The following is a 22,552-nucleotide window of genomic DNA, read 5'->3' on the forward strand; positions in this document are numbered from 1 at the left end:
CCAACAAAACTGCTCCATATAGAAGAACTACCCAAGTAACCACAAGCATTATATCATTGCACGAATTAGACTGAATATCAACCTTTGCAATGCGAAATGCAGTAACTCCACACTTGCCATGCAATAATCCTTTAGATTGGCATTATCAATGTAATGATGCATTGCATTTTTCTTTACGTTAGGGTCCATTAAAAGGTGATATACGATAATTCAATAATTCAACACTGCAAAAACTGAATAAATGCAATGTACAAACTAGCAAAGTTTGCTCTAACAATACAATTATAAAAGCTTGACTCTAGTGGTAAACAAATGAAATCATGAAGATTGAACAACTTTACGGTCAACTGTAGCGGTCTTCAACGTTTTCAGCGGTCTTCTGGTTCGACTTCCGACCAACTTAATCCCCGTTTGAGCCACCGATCGACGACAGCAAAACCTTTTTAGAGATGACCTTTTCTCTTTTCTGTAGGCTGCTATCACATACCAATAATGATGGAAATTACAATTAGCATATGAGCAGTGTGCGAAGGGTGTTTTAATCGAGGTTCTAATTTTATTATATTGATTAAATATCTTCTAAAATGCATTATGTATTTATCAGAATGTGATGAATTACTGTATTCTATTACATATGACATAGTCGTTTTGCCCTCTACTGCAATGATTGAGACAGATTAACAGTTTCCTTTTAGTTGATGAAATATCTGTTGTTATCACTGCAGCAGAAACGGTCCAAGGCGCCAGCGCATATGGAACTCATCTAGCGGTCTTCAACACTTCTGGTTCGACTCCCGACCCGGCGACAAAAAAATGGTTAAAACATTCATGTGTGGGGGGCATCAGTACCGTCGATAACGAAACGGTGCTAAAAATAGATTTTTGTTTTGGTTTTTCTTGTTGCACGAATCAAGCATGTGCAAATGCAAATGTACAGCACATGCACTTATGTTACTTTAGCAATGGCTGTCAGCGTGCTGCAATATGTGGCACTAATTTGATTTTAGTGGGGCCCTTTTCGACTTTAATATTGCTTCAATGAAGTGTTTAAAGTAATGTAGCATTATATTCACAATTTTAATTATCAATATATAGCAAAATTGATGCACTTATATACGGCTTCGTGGTTACTTGGGTACTATGTTACTTTCGATTTCCAGCTTGACTAACTAGATTTGGGTCATCTTTGTTTTGTTCTGTTAGTTTTCACCAAGGAAGGTTTATGAACCAAAAAAACATTCCAGCAAGGCTCATTGTTAGCCTCTTAAGCAGCTAGAAAGTTCCGTTTGGAACTTTTTCTGAACTTTGTGGAACTTGAAAGTGCATTTTGTCATAGAAAGCGGAACATTTGGTTACTTGGGAGTGGAGAAGAAAAAAATGCAAAAAATATTAAAGAACAGTCTTTGGTCAGAAAAGGGAAAAGTTTCTGATTAACCTTTTGACATATAATGCTTGCAATAAGGGTGAAAGTATGGAAGCTGAGAAGCAGGCCCAGTTTCTGAATTATGACGATGGTTCATTAGGCCGAAGAGCATTGGTATGAATGAACATTAGGCCGAATAATCATGGGGCTCAGAATAATTGGATAATATGCCTGGAATGATTTGAAGAGCCTAAAGAACATATCCCCTACAGAGTTAGCAAAAGGACTGTCAATAAATAAAATAGCAGAGCAACTCGAATAAAAAGCTCTTGATTTAAAGAAGGACCAATCTTTAACGGTAGGATCAGCAGTTTAGCCACCAAAATACTCACTGATGGGTCAGGATCGACTTACTGGGTGATAATCGGGGCTTGGGTTTCTAAGTCTTCGATCCACTGACCGTACAGCAACGCTTCTGCCGGGAACGACTTCAATTTCGGCGATGGACCTCCAGGCAACGTGGTAGCAACAAGCAACAACAGGCGCAGATCACGAACCGTAGGCAAAAAGCACTTGTGGGGCAGTTCTTCCTCAGCAACCGCAATTATAGCTTACGATCACTCGCGGGAACTCCGACTACCAACGGAAGGTGTCTACGGACACTTATGTAACAGTAACGGGCGTAAAAACGGGATTTTTCGGGCAAAAAACACGGGCTGATTGCGTTCACTTTCGCTTTCTTCACGCGATTATGTAATTGGCATAGATGAATAGAACGTAAACAAAATCTGGTGGCGGCGGTACAATAGATAGGTATCTACTACAGCTATAGCACGCTACTGCAAAAAACCGAGATCACATGTAGAAGAGAAATTGACAATGCGTTTCATTTTGAACGGTGTATTAATAGGGTGAAATACAGAAATTCAAATTAATTCAATTTTAATACAAACCACTCACCAACGCGTTACTCTAAAAATCAGCCCATTTTCGACAGAAGGGAAAATCAAAGATGATGTTAGGCGCTGTTCATAAACCACGTAGACAAAAATTTAACCATCTCAGACCAACTCCCCCCCCCTCAACTAAAAGTTACTGCAACTATTTTTGTCGGAGGCTTTCCCTTTCAATTCTTTTGTTAATAGGCTTTTCTTTCTAGTTTCACTTTCAAGGAAATTAAATTCTATTTGATGTCATTTTTTACCAGAAATTTGCCCTTCTCACAATCATGGGCTGTTCTTTTAACATGATTTTAAAAGAACAGCTTGTTCAAATAAGAATGCTGAATTCTTGCAATTTTGGTGTTTTTTTTTCTGCACACGCTAGTGTGAGCTTTAAGTTTTAATTTTTATCAATTATTGTTCATTTTACCGAAACGATTGCAATCATCACTTCCTTACCCTTCTCCACATTGACCTGCAACCTGACGTGGCAGGCGCCATTGTCGCCTAAATATAGAAGATCACAAACGCTCACACACTGAAGATGCCTGCTAGTCCCCAGCAGATATCTCATTGGTTCCTTGTGTGAGTGTAGCTTGTCTGGCGATACTGGAGTAGCATCTACGGGCGGTCAATCAAGCTCAGCTCAGCTTGACTACTCTGTGCTGAAGTATTGTCTTTATCCTTTCGATCAACAATGCTATAACAATAAATGACCTGTTATGTAATATTTTCACAAGCAATTAGGCCTTCTTCAAAACATAGGTCGTTCTTTCAAACAAAGCTAATATGATTATTATTGGCGCTAGTCCAGCTGTTCTTGCGATTGGTCGGATACTAGGTACACAATGGGTCTGTCCTTATACTTTCATCATGGCAAACCAGAAAAAAACTTCATGAAATCGGCGGATGACTTTCGAGCGAATGGTCTTTCGGGCGAATGGTCTTTTCGGGTGAGTGGGCGATTGGCGAGTAAAGACCTGAAGATCTAGAAGCATTATCAATGGTTTATTGCCACATTACTGATACTGTGTAGCGTCCTAAAGGTCCAGGGAGCATAGTTCTGTTGAGAAATAATTGCCAAACATCTTCTAGGTACTCCAAGAACATCCATGAGTAAAAACCTTAAGATCTACAAGCGTCATCAATGGATTGTTTTTACATTACTTAAACGGTGCAAGATCATACGAGACCATGGAGTATTGAGCTGAAGAGAACAAATTTTTAAAGATAGTCTAAGTCCTCCAAGAACTCCAAGAACCTTGAGATCTACATAAGTGCAATGTATGGATACCTGAATAATAAACGCTCGAATTTCTTTCGCCAAAAACTCACTCGCCCGAAAATAACGTTTCCCGCATAAGAAATCTCCAAATGCATTGTTGCAGTACTACATCTGGAATTGCGGTCCAATTGTTTATCATAATGCAAATGTTTGAAATTTTAATCCCAATGCCTGCAGCCAGGGCCAGATCTAAGGGGAGGGGGGCGTGGGGCCAGGGCCCCGGGCCCCCACATTTTAGGGGCTCCCACAAAATCCTTTTTGCTTGCTAAACATATACAAAAACAAAGAATAGCTTATTTGCTTATGGCATTTGTACCTCATAGGGGCCTCCACATCCGCTCTGGCCCCGGGACCCCACAATCCTGATTCCGGGCCTGCCTGCAGCATATCGTGCAGTGATAATCCGTGATCGTTTACTACATACATCACAAGCGTTATGTTATCGTCGATAGTTGTTTGTTTAGGTCTATATACGCAAGAGTACTTGGAAGCCCTAAAGCATTCTTGGAAATCAAGACACTACAGAACTATCTTCCATGGACCTGTAGGACGTTGCACCGCATCAGCAATGCAACAAAAGTCCATTGATTATGCTTATTGATCTTAAGACCTTTACTCGCGAAAGATTTCTGATTACCTAGAAAATCTTTGAATATAACTTCTCTTTAGAACCGTGCTCCATAAATTTGTATGATGTTACACCGTATAAGTAATGTAAAAGCAATTGATTAATTACGCTAGTTGATTCAGGCCTTTACTTGCGGAAGTTCTGGATGACCTAGAACACGTAAACGGAACCATGCGCCAAGGACCTGTAGGATGTTTCACCGCATCAGTTATGTAACAACATTTCATTTTAATACTTGTTGACCTTAAGGCTTTCACTTGCAGAAGTTTTTGGATGACCTAGTTTTTTTTTTGATAGTAGTTCCCTACAGAACCATGCTTCATAGACCTATACGATGTTACGCGGCATCAGTAATGCAACAATTTACCCATTTATTTTGTTTATAGATCTTGAGGCCTTTACTCGCAGAAGTTCTTGATAGCACTAGATCGTCTTTGAAAATAACTTCTCTGCAGAACCATGCTCCATGGACTTGTAGAATGTTGTACAGCATCAGTAATAATACAATAATCTAATGATTATGCTTGATTATGATCTGAAGGCCTTAATCCGTGGAAGTTCTTGGATGACCTAGAACATCTTCGCAATGATATCTCCGTGTTCCATAAATCTGTATGACTTTACACCGTATCAGTAATGTCACAACAATTGATTGAACACGCTAGTAGATCTTCAGGCCTATACTCGCGGAAGCTCTTGGATGTCCTAGAATATCTTGAAAAAGTACGTATCTACAGAACTATGTTCTAAAGACCTGTAGGATGTTGCACCGTACAATCCATCGATTACGCTTGTAGATCTTGCGGCCACTACTCGCGGTTCTTGGATGCCCTACAATAACCTTGAAAGCAACATCTATTCAGAGCTATGCTCCATGGACCTGTAGGATGCTACGCCGTATCAGTAATATAACAAAAATCCATTTATTACGCTTGTAGATCTTGAATTCTTTATTCGCGGAAATTCTTGGATGAGCATATTTGGGAAGTAGTTTTCTACAGAACTATGGATCTGTAGGATGTTACACCGCATCATCGGTATAGCACAAATTAATTGATGACGCTCGTAGATTTTCAGGCCTATACTCTCGGAAGTTCTTGGAGGTCCTAGAATATATTTGAAAACTACGTCTCTACAGAATTATACTCTAAGGACCTGTAGGATGTTGCACCGTATCAGTAATGTAACTACAATCCATCGATTACGCTTGTAGATCTTAAGGCCACTACTCGCGGAAGTTCTTGGTTGTCCAAGAAACCCTGTATAATTTCCTGATTTCTTTTATTTTTTTTTATTATCTTCTAATGCAAGTCGCTGGAGAATTAAAAAAAAAATCATAAGGTAATCCTGGAAAAAATCTTGGGTACATCCCTGAAAAAGATGATTGAAAATTTTATTAATTTTCCGAAGGAACTCCTTAATGAATTTTTGAAGAGAAACTGAGACTGAAGAAATCTCTTTGGGTATTCCCTGAGCAATCCCTGGAGGAATTTCTGAAAGTATACCTGGAGAAATTCTTGGAGCAATACCTGGAAAAATTCCTGGAGAAATCTCGAGAGGAATTCTGGGAGGAATTGCTGGAAAAAATTCTGAAAAAAATCTGAAAGGAAATACGAGAAAAAATTCAGAAAAAATCTCGTAAGGAATTCCTACAGGAAATCTTCTGAAGACATCCTTGGAGGAGTTCTTACAGTTCTGAAGGAATTCCTGGAAGAAACCCTGAAGCAATTTCTGGAAAAATCTCTTCAGAGATTCCTGAAGGAAAGCATGGAGGAACTTCTGATCAAATTTCTGGTGTAATTCCTGGAGGAATTTCCTGGAGAAATTCTTGGATAAATTCTAGTAGCAATCCCTTGAAGAATTCCTGTAGAAATCTGTAGAAGAGTTTTGGGAGGAATTCCTGGAGAAATTTCTGAAAAAATCCCTTGAGTAGTTCCAGTAGGATTTCCTGAAAGATTCCTTGGAGGAATTTCTGAAGAAGTTCCTGGAGGAATCTTCGAAGGATTTCTTGGAGGAATCTCTGGGAAAATCCTTGGAGAAATTCGTGGCGAAATCTCTGAAGGAATCCCTGAAGCAATCCATGGAGGAATTTGTGGAGGATTTCCTGGAGAAATTACTGGAGGATTTCCAGAAGTAATCTTTGAAGGATTGCCTAGAGGAATCCCTGGGAAAATCTCTGGAAAAAATCGTGGAGAAATCTCTGCAGGAATCCTTGAAGACATTCCTGAAGGAATCTCTGGAAATATTCCTGGAGAAATCCCTGAAAAAATCCTGAAGGTATTCCTAGAGGATTTCCTAGAGAAAATCCTGGCGAAGTTAATGGCAAAATTTCTGAGGGTTGTTCAGGAGTAATTACTGGATCAATTCCCGAAGAAATTCACGGAGGAGTTCCTAGAGAAATTCTGGAGGAAAGCCTGAAGGTACTCCTGTGGGAATTGCTGGAAGAATCCCTGAAGGAATTTCTGGAGGAATTCCCAGAGGAATTTATGGAGGAATTTCTGGAAAAATCTTCGAAGGATTCACTGACAGAATTCCTGGAAAAAATCGCGGAGAAGTCCAAGGGGAATGGCATATCCTTTTCATACCAGAAAATCTGCCTGCATTTATCTGTTTCTAACCGTCGTTAACCGCGTCTAACTGCTGCTCACTTAGCAGCTCCCTTAGCAGCGGTTAGCGACGGTTAGAAACGGATAAATGCGGATTTTCAGGTTAGAAAAGGATACGTCATTCCTCTTGGAGATAACTCTGGAAAATTCCGGAAGAAGTTCCTGAAAGAGTATTAGCGGAATCCCTGGAGGAATTCCTGGGAAAAATCAATAAGGTATTCCTTGAGAAAATCATGGACGATTTTTTGAAGAAATCCGTGAAGAATTCTCTGTGGAAATTCCTGGATGAATTGCTGACAGAATTTATGAAGCAATTCCCAGATTAATTCCTGCTGAAATTCATGGAGGTATTTCTGAAGAAATTCCTGGGGTTGTTTCCGGAGAAATTCCTGGTTGAAATCCTGGAGGAGTCCCTGAACAAATCCCTGAAGGAATATTTGAAGAAATAGCTGGAGGAATCTCTTAAAGAATTCCTGGAGAAATCTCTGCAAGATTCGAAGGACGAATCTGTAGATTATTTCCTGGATAAATTCCTGAAAGAATGCCTAAGAGGAATCCTTGAAGTAATTTCTTAAGAAATCTTTGGAGGAGTGTAGGAGTCTCTGAAAAAACCTTTGAAAAATTCCTGAATGAGTTCCTGGATAATTCCTAGAGGAGTCCCTAAAGAAATTCCTAGCGGAATACCTGCAGAAATCGCTGAGCTGAAAGAATTCATGGAGACATCTCTACAGTAATCCAAGAAAGAATCCCTGGAGGAATTCTTGGAGGAATTCCTGAAAGAATTCCTGTAGTAATTTTTGGAGGGAAATATCTTCGTGGAGGAAGTGGTAAATAAATTCCTGGAGGAATTTCTTAGAGAATACAAGGAGGAATTTTTGAAGGAATACTTAAAGGAGTTCCAGGGGGAATCTTTTGAGGAATTTTTAAAATAAGTTATTCAAGAAAGTATCACAGAAGGAATACCCGATTGAAATCCTGGCAAAAATATTGGAGGAATCCCTGAATTCCTCCAAAAATTTCGCCAGGATTTCACTCGGGAATTCCTTCTGGAGGAATACTTGGGGAATGTCTGCAGGGATTTCCGGAGTAATCTCTGGAGAAATCTCTAGAAGAATCCCTGGAGGAATCTCTAGAGTCTAGAGGCATTTATGTAGGAATCCCTGGAGGAATTTTTAGAGGAATCCCTGCAGCAATTTCCTGAGGAATCCCTAGAATAATTCGTGGAGGAATCCCATGAAGAATTCCTGAAGAAATCGCACATGGAATTCTTGGAGAAATCCTAAGAAGAGTTCGTGGAGGAACTCCTTGAGAAATCTCTCTGTTGCAGTTCCTGAAGAAATCCCATAAGCAATCCCGGAAGTCATCCCATGAGGAATTCCTATGAAAATCTGCTTTCTGAAAATGCTTTCTTAACAAATTCCTAGAAGGAATATAAAAAAAAATGTTTCTGGAACCCTAAATTGATGAAAATCTTTGTGTTGGTTCGAATTAAAAAAACATCTGGCCAGGGGGGCGCCACAAAGCCAATTTCTCTTAGATCGTTGCCGGTGGACACCAAGTTGTCCACGTAATCCTCCACGGAACTGTGATTCTCCAGCTTCACCGAAGTCAACCGGTCCAACAATCCAAATCTTCGAATTAGCACTAGCGTGCACAGGGGGGGAGGGGGGGTTTCACTTGTCCCCTCCCTTCTATAAAAAAATATATCTAAGAAATATGGTGCAAACGACGAAAGATGCAACTCATCGAGGGTTAATAGTAATATCGTACGCCAAATTGTAATCCATGAACCTAATCCATGTTGGCTTCCGTACCACATTAAATTCTATGCACCGTTTTTGCAATTCTTGCACCTTGCATCTACCCATGCAATGTTGAGATTCTCTGAATCATGGTTGCAACTATTGCACCACATGCAATTTCTTATTTTTCCATGCCCAACAATGTCGTTCACAGAATCATCTAGGCATCCATGCTGATCTCACGCACCATCTTTCAACTAATTAGTGATGTCAGCGCCACATTTGAATAACATGCACCATTTTGGCATTTTATATTCCATACCTGTATTCCATGTATGTGAACCATGGTGACTTCGGCATCACATTGAATTCCGAACACTTTTTTTTTGCCATTCATGCACCTAGACATACAAAATATCGAGTATCACGGTGACGACTTAAACAGTACACTAACACCATGCACGTTTTTCAAAGCTTTCAATGCACCATCATGATGCCCACAGAATCATCTAGGTATTCACGCATTATGCTGATCTCATGCAATGTCTTTTAATCAATTAGGTATCTAATGCATCATGCTGATATGCAGCATGATGAAATTTCATGCACCATCAAAGCTTTTCCAGCACCATTTAGGCGTTTTTCATATATAATGTTGATAATCACTGAATAACGGTGACAACTAATGCAGAACACTAGCATCATGCACCTTCTTCAAACCTTTCCATCTTATGCACCATTATGATATGTGGTTCACATTTGAATCCCATGCACCATTTTGGAATTTCGAATACAAAATAGCATTCCATGCACCTGGACCATGTTGAATTCTGTGCCATATTGAGTTTCCTGCACCATTTTTGCAATTCGTGCTCCTACATATGGAACATGTTGAGTATAAAAGAATCATGGTGATACTAATGCACCATACATACATCATGCAGCTTGTTTGCATTCCGTGCACCATCATGATGTTCACAAAAACACCCAAGCACCATCTCACGCGTCATCTAATTAAATGCTTCACATTTGAATTTTATAGGCCCAATTTTGGTGTACGTTAAATTGTACTCCTTATACCTGATCCATGTTGACTTCCGTACCACATTAAATTCTATGCACCATTTTTGCAATTCTACCACCTTACATCTAATCACGTGGCAACTAATGCACCACCGACACACACAATTCCTTAGTATCCCATGCACCACCATGATGTTCTCAGAATCATATAGGCATCCATGCTGATCTCACGCACCATCTTTTAACTAATCAGTAATGTCAGCACCATATTTGAATAACATGCATCATTTTGACATTTCGTAATCGAAACTGTTTTCCATGTACGTAAACCATGGCAACTTCGGCACTGCATTAAATTCCAAGCACCATTTTTGCAATTCGTGCACCTAGCCATAAATAATGCCAACTATCGCTGAATAACGGTGACGACTAATACAGCACACTGACATCATGCACCTTCTTCAAAGCGTCAACAGAATCATCTAGGTATCTACGCATTATGCTGATCTTATGAACTGTCTATTACTCAACTAGGAATCTAATGCATCATACTGATATGCATCCTAATGAAATTTCATGCACCATTTTAGCGTTAATTATATTATCTAGGCGTGTGATGCACCATTATGGTGTGAGCATCACATAAAATATCTTTATTTTTGTTGTATGAACCATTTGAAAAATTTGTGCACCTATCCATGCAACGTGATAATAATCTTTGAATAACGGTGACTACTAATGCAGCACACTAGCGTCATGCACCTCCGTCAAAGCTTCCCATGCTTCATTTTGGCATTCACTATATTATGTAGGCACCATTATGATGTTGTTTACATTTGAATTCGATGCACCATTTTGGCATTTCGCATGCAAAATAGCCTTCCATGTACCTGGACCGTGTTGATTTCTGTGCACCATTGCACGAATTGAAAGTGCACCTTAATATGAAACATGTTGAGTATAACAGAATCATGGTGAAACTAATGCACCATACTGACATCATGCACCATCTTTGAATTCCATGCTTCATATCAGCATTTCGTGCACCATCCCAACGATATAAGGATCCCTTACACCACGGTGACATCATGCACTTTTATTACCGCCCGCAATTTGATTTTTATGCAGCAGCAATTTTAACACCATCTTCAAATCCCCTGCTTTAACTAAGCATTCTATATATCAAACTGCAACAACTTGCCATGTATGCACTATCTTGACGTTCCCTTGATCATTAAGGTATATAATGTACCATACTCACAACACATACCTTTTTAAAATTCCACGCACCTCCCAAGCAACCAAAAGTTCGGATAAAATAGCATGTTTGGGCTTAATCAGCTATTCGAAGGAAGATGAAAAGCATTCTATTCAGCAATGGTGATCGTTTTCGAAGTAGGTTCTAAATTCCGGAGTGCTAATTTTCGGAACGAGTTTCCCCCGATAGGGCATCCAATTTGGCTGCGATTGTGCGGGAAAATTCGAACCAAATCGACAGTTACAGGTTCTACCGAACCACACTGGACGAGAACATTGTAACTATTGAGTCCCTGAAGAAGGTCCCAAACGGACCGAAACGTCGTACAAAATATCATAAATAGTGTTTTATTTTTGTCAAGACTGACAAGCCACCACGAAACGGAATCCCTGGAGGCATCCCTAAAGGAATCCTAGGAAATCCTGTAGAAAGCTTTGGTAAATTCCTGGAGAAATCCCTGCTATAATTCTAGGAGGAATTCCTGAAGGAATCAGAGAAGGAATTTTAAGATATATCCCTGGAGAAATTTCAGGAAAAATCCCTGAAGAATTCCAAGAGAAATTTTTGGTAGTACCCCTGGAGGAACGCTCTGCTTGTCGACTCACCGTTTTGCAGCCCAGGATTAATCTCTGGAGGATCCCCTGGATAATTCCATGGAGAAATTTCAGGAGAAATACCTAGAAGAATCTCTCTTGAATTTCCTAGAGATTTTTATGGAGAAATTCCTAGGCAAAATATGCAGGAATTCCTGGAAGAATTTCTAGACAAATTTCAGGATGTACTCTTTGTGGAGTTCCTGTAAAAATATTTGCTGCTTCCTGGAGCAATGATTGAAGGAACTCCTCGAGAAATTTCTGAAAGAATTCCTGTAGGAATTGCTGGAGGGATTTATGAAAAGTATCAGAAGAAATTCATTGATGAATCCCTGGGATAATTCCTGAAGAAATTCCTGGAGAATTTCCTGGGAAACATTATGAAGAAATCAATGGAGGAATCCCTGGAGTAATTTCTCGAGGAATTCCTACAGAAACTGCTCTGGAAAAGTTGCAGGAGATATTTTAAATTTTCTGGAGAAATCCGTGGAGAAATTCGTAGAGGATTTTCTGATGAAATAACTAGAGAAATACCTGGAGTAATCCCCGGAGAATTTCTAATGAATTTCCTGGAGAAATTCCAGAAAAAAAACCTGAAAAAACTCCTGTAGAAATGCATGGAGGATTCCGTACAGGAATTTCCCGAGGAATTCCTGGAAGAGTTCCGGGAGAAATTTTCTGGAGAAATTCGAGGAGGAATTTCTGGAGGAATCCCTGCAGAAAATTCTGGAGAAGTCCTTGTAGAAATTCCTGGCAGTATTTCAGAAGGCATTTTTGTAAGAATTCTCGAAGAAATTCTTAGAGGTATTTTTGGAGAAATATTTGAGATTCCTGGAGAAATTCTTGCAGAAATTCCTGTAGAAATACCTGGAGAACTTTCTGGAGGAACACCTAAACAGTTCCTTGAGGAATCCCTGGAGAAATGCCTGGAGGAATTTCTGCTTGCATTCCGGAAGGCATTTCTGGAGAAATTCTTGAAGATTTTTTTGGAAAAAAATAATGAAGGAATAACAAGTGGAATTCCTGGAGGAATTTTTCAAGGAATTTCTGGACAAATATCAATAACTTGCTGGAGGAATGGCTGGTGGAACTCCGCGAGGAATTTCTGAAGGATTTTTATTGGAAAATTTCTGAAGAATCTCATGGATGAATCCCAGGAGGGATTTCCTAAGAATTTCCTAGATACATTTCCCGGAAAAAAATCCTAGAGGAAGTCCCGGAAAAGTTCCAGATAAAATTCCTTAAGATTTTCGTGAAATCCATGAAAGAATTTCTAGAAGAATCCTTAAAGAAAATATTGGAGGAACTGGCAAAAATTCCTAGAGAATTTTCTGGAGGATTTCCATGGAGTTATCCCTGGAGAAATTTCCAGAAGAGTTCCGTGAGAAATTAATTAAGGATTATCCGGAGGAATCCGTGGAGAAGTTTTTGGAGAAATCCTTGGAGAAATTCCTGGAGAGATTCCTTGAAGAATCCGTGGAGGAATTTCTGAAAGAATTCCTGGAAAAATTCCTGAAGAAATTCCTGGAAGAATCCATGGAGGTATCTCTGAAGAAATTCTTGGAAGAGTTCCGGGAGACATTCCTTTACGATTCTCTGGAGGAATTCTGGCAGAAATTCCTAGAGTATTTTCTGGAGCAAACCCTTGAGGAATTTCTGAAAGAATTTTTGAAGAATTTCTTAAGCATTTAATGGATAAATCCCTGGAGGAATTCCTGAAGAAATTCCTTGAGAATTTTCTGGAGGAACCCGTGGGTGGAGGAATCTTTGGAGCAATTCCTGGAAAAATCCCTAGAGGAAATATTGGAGGAATTCTTAGAGTATTTACTGGAGGAATTTCTGGAGTAATTATTTTAGGAAATACTAGAGAAATTATATGAGGTTTCCTGGAGAAATTTCTGGAGGAATGTCTGATGGAACTCCTCGATGAATTTCTGAAGGAATTCCTGTAAGATTTTCCAAAGGAATTTTTTGAGGAATTACGGAAGAAAAACAATTTTGAATAATGAAAGTTTTGTGGAAGAATTTCTGAAGGAACTTCTGGAGGAACTGTTTGAAGAATTTCTGAAAAAAAAAACATTGATAAATCCCTGCAGGAATTCCTGAAGAAATCCCTGGAAAAATCCTGAAGAAATTTCTGGAGGATTCTGTGGAGGAATTTTCCGCGGAATCCCTTGAGGAATTCCTGGAAGAGTTCCGGGAGAAATTCCTTTAGGATTTTCTGGAGCAATCCATGGAGGAATTCCTGGAAGAAATCCTTGGAGGCATCTTGGAGGAACGTCTGAAGGAACTCCACGAGAAATGTATGAAGGAGTACCTGAAGGAATTTCTTGAGGAATTTTCTGGAGAATTTCTGAAGAAGTTCATTAATAATTTCCTGGTGAGATTCCTGAGAAGTTCTTGGAGGAATCCATGGCAGATTCCCTGGAGGAATTCATCGAGGAATTTTTGACGGAGTGCCTGTAGACATTTCTTTACGATTCTCTGGAAGAGTTCCGTGAGAAATTTCTTTAGGATTTTCTGGAGGAATCCGTGGAGCAATTCCTGGAGGAATTTTTGAGGAAATTATGTAGGAAATTAAATTTATAAATGAAGCCCCGGGTGAATTCCTGAAGAAATTCCTTGAGAATTTCCTGAGGAATCCTTGGAGGAATTTCTCGAGGAATTCCTGGAAGAGTTCCGTGAGAACTTCCTTTACGATTTTCTGGAGGAATCCATGGAGCAATTCCTTTAGGAATCTGTGTAGGAAATATTAAAGGAATTCTGACAGACATTCCTAAAATATTTTTCCTAGAAGAAATTTCAGGAGAAATCTCTGGAGGAATTCTTACTGGAGGAATTATTTGAGGAATTTCTGGAGAAATATATGAGGCTTCCTGGAGAAATTTCTGAAGGAACATCTGAAGGAACTTCTCGAATAATTTCTGAAGGAACTCCTCAAAGAATTTCTGGAGGAATTTTTTGAAGAATTTCTAAAGAAATTCAATAATGAATCCCTGGAGAAATTTCTGAAGAAATTCTGGAGAATATCCTGGAGGAATCCGTGGAGGATTCCCTGGAGAAATTCCTCGAGGAATTCCTGGAAGAGTTCCTAGAGAAACTCCTTTAGGATTTTCTGGAGGAATCCTTGGAGGAATTCCTGAAAGAAATTTCTGAAGGCATCTTGGAGGACATTCTGGAGGAATGTCTGAAGGAACTCCTCGAGGAATTTTTGAAGAAATTCTTCAATGAACCCCTGGAGGATTTTTTTGAGGAACATCTGAAGAAATTCATTAATGAATCCCTTGAGGAATTCCTGAAGAAATTTTTGGAAAAAAAATGTTGGAGAAATCCGTGGAGGATTTCCTGGATAAATTCCTCGTGGAATTCCTCCAGGAATTCCTGGATGAATTTATGGAAGAGCTCTGGGAGACATTCATTTACAATTCTCTGGAGAAATTCTGGCAGACATTCCTAAAGGTTTTTCTGAAGAAATTCCTGGAAGAATTTCTGGAGTTCTTCCTCGAGAAATATTATGAAAGAATTTTTAGAGGAATTTTAGAAGGATTTCCTGAAAAAATTCATGTAGGAAACTTTTGAGGAATTCCTGAGAATTTCTTTTATTATTTTCTGGAGAAATCCATGGAAGCATCCTTGGAGGAACTTCTCAAGGAATTCCTGGAAGACATCCGTGCGACATTCCTTTAGGATTTTCAACTGGAATCCGTGGAACAATTGCTGGAGGGATCCCTGGAGGAAATATTCGGGGAATTCTGGAAGGAATCCGTGTAGAAAATATTAAAGGAATTCTGGCAGACATTCCTAAATTATTTTTCCTAGAAGAAATTTCAGGAGGATTCTCTGAAGGAATTCTTGGAGTATTTACTAAAGGAATTATATGAGGAATTTCTGGAGAAATATATGAGACTTCCTGGAGAAATTTCTGGTGAAATGTCTGAAGGAACTCCACGATGAATTTCTGAAGGAACTCCTCAAGGAATTTCTGAAGGAACTCCTCGAAGAATTTCTAAAGGAATTTCTGGAAGAAATTTATGATGTTTTTCTGAAGAAATTCATTAACGAATCCCTGGAGAAATTTCTGAAGATATTCTGGAGAATTTCCTGGAGGAATCCGTGGAGGATTCCCTGGAGAAATTCCTCGAGGTATTCCTGGAAGTGTTCCCAGAGAAACTCCTTTAGGATTTGCTGGAGGAATCCCTGGAAGAAATCTCTGAAGGCATCTTGGAGGGCATTCAGGAGGAATGCCTGAAGGAACTCCTTGAGGAATTTTTAAAGGAATACCTGGAGGAACTTTTTGATGAGCTTCTGAAGAAATTCTTCAATGAATCCCTGTAGGATATTTTTGAGGAACATCTGAAGAAATTCAGTAATGAATCCCTAGAGGAATTCCTGAAGAAATTCTTGGAAAAAGGTTGGAGAAATCCGCGGAGGATTTCCTGGAGAAATTCCTCGTGGAATTGCTCCAGAAATTCCTGGATGAATTCTTGGAAGAGTTCTGGGAGACATTCCTTTAGGATTTTCTGGAGAAATTGTGGCAGAAATCCGTGGAGGAATTCCTTGAGGATTTTCTGAAGGAATTCCTGGAAGAATTTCTGGAGTTCTTCCTCAAGAAATTTCTGAAAAAATTTCTAGAGGAATTTTAGAAGGATTTTCTGAAGAAATTCATGAATGAAACTTTTGGGGAATTCCTGAAGAAATTCCTTGAGAATTTCTTGGATAATTTTCTGGAGAAATCCATCGAAGAATCCTTGGAGGAATTTCTCAAAGAATTCCTGGGAGACATCCGAGAAAAATTCCTTTAGAATTTTCTAGAGGAATCCATGGAGCAATTGCTGGAGGAATTCCTGGAGCAAATATTCGGGGAATTCGGCCAGACATTCCTAGAGGATTTTTCCTAGAAGAAATTTCAGGAGAAATCTCTGGAGGAATTCGTGGTGTATTTGCAGGAGGAATTTCTGTAGGAATTATTTGAGGAATATCTGGAGAAATATTTGAGGCTTCCTGGAAAAAAGTTTTGGAGAAATTCCTGGAGGATTCCCTGGAGGAATTTTGCGGAATTTCTGGAAGAGTTCACGGAGAAATTCCTTTAGCGTTTTCTGAAGGAATCCGTGGAGAAATTCCTGGAAAAATCCCTGGAGGCATCTTGGAAGAATTTCTTGAAGAATTTTTCGTGGACTCAATCTATGAAGTGTTCTCTAATTTCAACATCATTAATTGTCCAAGATTGGAATTCTTCCATAACGACATTTTTTTTTGTATAATTGATTATTTTCTCGATATTTTCCATTGTATGTGATACGTTTATAAAATTTTATAAGAGTCGAGATAATGACTTCATATTAAAGTTTCACGTCCGTCCGTCCGGTCAGGCTAAGGCCGGGGTGGCCTCTGCTGTACATAGTAGCCGCCTCCATTCCACTCGGTCCATGGATGTTTGTCTCCAGTTCCGCACTCTGCGTAGGGTCCGCAGATCGTCCTCCACTTGGTCGACCCACCTAGCTCGCTGCGCTCCACGTCTTCTTGTACCGGTCGGATGACTCTCGAGAACCATTTTAGTCGGGTTGCTATCCGACATCCTGATGACGTGACCCGCCCACCGTAGCCTCCCGATTTTCGCGGTATGGACGATGGTTGGTTCTCCCAGCAGCTGATGCAGCTCGTGGTTCATTCGCCTTCTCCAAGTCCCGTCTTCCATCTGCACTCCGCCGTAGATGGTACGCAACACCTTCCGTTCGAAAACTCCAAGGGCGCGTTGGTCCTCTGCACGTAGGGTCCATGTTTCGTGCCCATAGAGGACGACCGGTCTAATCAACATTTTGTAGATGGTTAACTTCGTGTTACGGCGAACTTTATTCGAACGTAGAGTTCTGCGGAGTCCAAAGTAGGCACGATTTCCTGCCACAATGCGCCTCTGAATTTCTCTGCTGGTGTCGTTGTCGTCGGTCACCAGTGAGCCCAAGTACACGAATTCTTCAACCGCCTCGATTTCATCACCGTCGATATGAATTCGGGGTGGCGGGCGCGGTGATTCCTCCCTGGAGCCCTTTGCCATCATGTACTTTGTCTTCGACACATTAATGACTAATCCGATTCGCCTGGCTTCACTCTTTAGTCGGATGTACGTTTCCGCCATCGTCTCAAATTTACGAGCAATAATATCAATATCATCGGCGAAACCAAGCAGCTGAACGGACTTCGTGAAAATCGTCCCACTCGTGTTTATCCCCGCTCTTCGTATTACACCCTCCAAAGCAATGTTGAACAGCAAGCACGAAAGTCCATCACCTTGCCGTAACCCTCTGCGAGATTCGAAGGGACTCGAGAGTGTCCCTGATACTCGAACTACGCACATCACTCGATCCATCGTCGCCTTGATCAACCGTATCAGTTTATCCGGGAATCCGTATTCGTGCATAATCTGCCATAGCTGTTCTCGATCGATTGTATCATACGCCGATTTGAAATCGATGAACAAGTGGTGTGTGGGCACGTTGTATTCGCGGCATTTCTGCAACACCTGGCGGATGGCGAACATCTGGTCCGTTGTAGCGCGTTCACCCATAAATCCAGCCTGATATTGCCCCACGAACTCTCTTGCAATCGGTGATAGACGGCGGCATAAAATTTGAGAGAGTATTTTGTAGGCAGCGCTCAGTAGTGTGATCGCGCGGTAGTTCCCGCAATCCAACTTGTCGCCCTTTTTGTAGATGGGACACACGATACCTTCCATCCATTCCTCCGGTAATACTTCCTCCTCCCAAATCTTGGTAATGACCCAGTGTAGTGCTCTCACCAGTGCTTCTCCACCGTATTTTAGAAGCTCGCTTGGTAGTTGATCTGCTCCAGCGGCTTTGTTGTTTTTCAACCGGCCAACCTCCTCCTCAATCTCTTGAAGGTCAGGGGCCGGAAGTCTTTCGTCCTGTGCACGTACTCCTAGATCTGTTACCACGCCACCTTCGGTACTTGCAACGTCGCCATTGAGGTGCTCATCGTAATGCTGCCGCCACCTCTCGACCACCTCACGCTCGCTCGTGAGAATATTCCCGTGATTATCTCGGCACATGTCGGCTTGTGGCACAAAGCCTCTGCGCGAGCGGTTCAGCTTCTCGTAGAACTTTCGTGTTTCCTTAGCGCGGTACAGCCCTTCCATCGCTTCGCGATCTCGTTCTTCCTGCTGGCGCTTCTTCATCCGGAAGACTGAGTTCTGCCTGTTCCGCGCCTGTTTGTAACGTGCCTCATTCGCTCTCGTACGGTGTTGCAGCATTCTCGCCCATGCTGCATTCTTCTCGTTTTTCAACTGTTCACATTCGCCGTCGTACCAGTCGTTTCTGTGATTCGGAGACGCGAAGCCTAGTGCTGTAGCCGAGGTACTGCCTATGGCGGATCGGATGTCCCTCCAGCCATCTTCAAGTGTAGCTGCGCCAAGCTGCTCTTCCGTTGGTAGGGCCACCGCTAACTGCTGCGCGTAGTCTTGAGCCACTTCTACGTTACGAAGTTGCTCGATGTTGAGCCGCGGCGTTCGACTTCGACGCGTGGTGATAACTGTCGAAAGTTTTGAGCGCATGCATACAGCGACTAAGTAGTGATCCGAATCTATATTCGCACTGCGGTATGTGCGGACGTTGGTTATATCCGAGAAGAATTTACCGTCGATTAGAACGTGGTCGATTTGGTTTTCTGTTTGATGGTCGGGTGATCTCCAGGTGGCTTTGTGGATATCTTTGCGGGGGAAGAAGGTGCTTCGGACTACCATACCACGGGAGGCTGCAAAGTTTACGCATCGCTGGCCGTTATCATTCGATACGGCGTGCAGGCTGTTCCGCCCGATTACCGGTCTGTACATTTCCTCCCTTCCTACCTGCGCGTTCATGTCGCCGACAACGATTTTCACGTCACGCGGCGAGCAACCATCGTATGTTTGCTCTAACTGCGCGTAGAACGCTTCTTTCTCGTCATCGGGTCTCCCTTCGTGTGAGTGGACAGTGGACGTTGATGATGCTGTAGTTGAAGAAACGGCCCTTAACTCTCAACATGCACATCCTTGCGTTGATCGGCTGCCACCCGATCACACGTTGTCGCATCTTGCCCAACACTATAAATCCTGTTCCCAGTTCATTGGTGGTGCCACAGCTTTGGTAGAAGGTAGCCGCTCGATGCCCGCTTTTCCACACTTTCTGTCCAGTGCAACAAAGTTCCTGCAACGCCACGATGTCGAAGTTGCGGGGATGTAGTTCGTCGTAGATTATCCTGTCACATCCTGCGAAACCTAGTGACTTGCAATTCCATGTTCCAAGTTTCCAATCGTAGTCCTTATTTCGTCGCGTGGGTCTTTGCCGATTGTATCGAGTCGTATTTTCTCCTATGTTATTCGCAATGGGGATTTTTACGGGTGGCTTATTGGGCCTACGCCAACACTCCTGTCTCACCGGAGGGCCATCGTGCCAGTTCTGTTTAACGTCCCAACCAACACTGGGACGACCACGCTGATGGGGCTACCACCTTGGATCTAGCTGGGCGTGGTGCAGCGTTTCTTACTCAGCCGCTGGATGCCAGAACAGACGCTGTTTGAGCCGCACCTCCTTGGTGAACAGACACTCGGATCGTACCTCCTCAATCTAGCTGAAGTCAGAAGGACAACAGTGCCCAGGCTGCACTACCAGCTAAGCACACAACTCTTAGCTGGCGGTCTTTGTCATCGCTTGACCCGTGGAAGCATGAGGTAGGAACTTGTGAGGACCAGAGCTATATTGGACGCTCTTCTTATCGACTCACCGTTTTGCAGCCCAAAGTTTCACATTACCTTGAAATCATCACCATCCCAAGTCTTCTTCAGTACTCGGCGATGTAGGCACCACTGCATGTTGAAACACCTTCTTCGGAATTTATATTGCGTGTAATACCAAGATTCTATTTTGCACCATGATCATATATTGCACCATCATTGTAGTGCCCCCCCAAAGCAAGAACCCTGTGCACACTAGTGCGAATTAGTCTGTCGTCTTGAAATGCCTTCCGGAGTTTCTCCCATGCGTCTTGAGCACTGGTCGCCGTTTGGACGAGACTGAAGTTGTACTCCTCCAACGTTAAACAAATCGTTGCCAGCGCACGATCACTGGCTTCCGGATAAACTTGCTGGCCCTCCGCGGGCTGGACAGCTCTCCACGTTCCTTCTGAGAATCAAATGTCCATGAGGGGTAGTTCTGACGACCCTTGAGTTTCTCAATCACTGGAAGATTCACTGCATTCCCTTAGGCGCGAACTACACCGCCAATTCGCACACCGTCTTCTGATCCAGCCGCAAAGTCGCCTCCGGTTCCGGTTGCACCGCTTCTAGTTGTATTCGTCCTACTGCTGCCTGGACCGCTTCCGCTTCAAATCTGTGTTTCTACGTCCCTCGGAATCATGGCAACTTTCTTCAACGAACAAACTTCTCTTGATGAACAGGAACAACGATTACTTCAAGCTATGGCCGTGTTCTGGGCCCATAACCACTTGTGAGTTAATAAATGAACGACTGGTTTGGTGGAAGCTTGAACATGTGAAAATTTATTCAATCTAACTACACCTGCCAAACAATCAGGTTGCTAAAGCTAGTATGACACTCTTTGATCAATGCCAAATATGCCAAACATGCCAAATTTTCACTTTTGACAGGTAAATTTTGACCCAGATGTACCTGGCAAACAAAAATATTTGTCACTCTCGAAAAACGAATAGGGACAAACAGAGCCAAACAAGCTGCCAAAATTTATCTGTCAAAAGTGGTCAAATATTTGGCGTCTGGGCAAAGAGTGTAATAGCACCCTAAGGTTGCTAAGGGTAGTGAACTATAAGGCAAAAGTAACTACGTTGTCACAACAAAGATGAGTCAGAGTTCGTTTCCGAAGCAGTCCCAGAGTAAGTCGCCAGCGGTCGGAGATCTTGTGTACTCGGACGTCGGTGGTCCAATGGAAGTAGCCACACCTAGCGATAATCGATTCTATTTATGTTATTCTGGTAGCACACGGTGGTACACGGTGCCATATTTGTTGAAGGCGAAGTCAGAAGTTGCCATGAAAGTGCGCGAGTATTGCAGTCTGGTGGAGAACCAGTTCGGCATGTATCCTCGTATCATTCGTACGGACAGAGGAGGAGAATACTCAAGCACAGCGTTCAAGCAGTTTTTGGTCGAGAACGGGATCATCTTGCAGCAAACAGCACCGTACTCGCCGCAGCAAACGGTAAAGCGGAGAGGAAGAACGGGTACGAAGTCAAAATGGTTCGTTACTTGCTTTTTTAATCGGGCATGGACTAGAGGCACAGAGAACAGACGTTCAAGCTCATGTAGTGCAGTTGTGTAAAGCATTGCAACGGTTGTTTTGAAATAACTGGGAATGTGGCCATTACGCGGCGCTGTCACATTTTGAATCGGGGTACAAATTTTCCGTTGTTTTAGCTTTTGGCGCTAGTGTCACCAAGTGTGCACGATAGTATAGTTCCACCAAGAGAATGTGTTGAATTTACTTGGAAAACAATAATTGAATTCTTGTTCAACTTGTTTCTTATTGAAAATAATGAAACTAATTATCAATGGGTTGCTCAAATTTTGTTGCTGGATAAGTGAAATAATCATAAACATCTTGTTATTCAAGCAAATAAAGCTCAGAATCTGAGTAGGAAAATTTAAAGGTGCGCTAGTGAAATATTTCTTCAGAAAGCGCCATTATGGTGTTGAAACAAGTTTTTGAGTGGGAAAGTCACCGTCGATGTCGCTACTGAGCTTGTTTTTTCTTTACACAAGATTTTCAAGTAATTTTGTTCGAGCATGTTCGTCTGTTCTCTGTGAGAACGGGTACAAAGTCAAAATGGTTCGTTACTTGCTTTTTGAGTCGGACATGGACTAGAGGTATTGGGGTGAGGTTTCGAATACGGCGAACTATTTGCCAAATCGTCCGCCGTCGTCGGTTCGTGAGAAGACACGGTACGAGTTGTGGCACTGCAAGAAACCGTCGTATGTTCATCTGCGTGTTTTCGGTTCGAAGGCGTACGAGAAACAAAAGAAAGTTGGATCCGAAAGCAGTGAACTTGGCCTTCGTCGGTTACGCGGAGGGAAGAAAAGCATCTCCTGTGCTGA

The 22,552-nt window shown here is 41.8% G+C and overlaps 1 protein-coding gene across 4 annotated transcripts in view; it reads left to right on the top strand.

The window, feature by feature from the left end:
* The window catches only part of LOC109403823 (uncharacterized), a 70,699-nt gene that overhangs the window by 38,423 nt on the left and 9,724 nt on the right, over positions 1 to 22,552 (top strand). The gene's annotated exons all lie outside the window — the stretch shown is intronic.

The sequence above is a fragment of the Aedes albopictus genome, chromosome 1 (genome assembly GCF_035046485.1).
Source record: "Aedes albopictus strain Foshan chromosome 1, AalbF5, whole genome shotgun sequence".
Taxonomy (NCBI): Eukaryota; Metazoa; Arthropoda; class Insecta; order Diptera; family Culicidae; genus Aedes; species Aedes albopictus.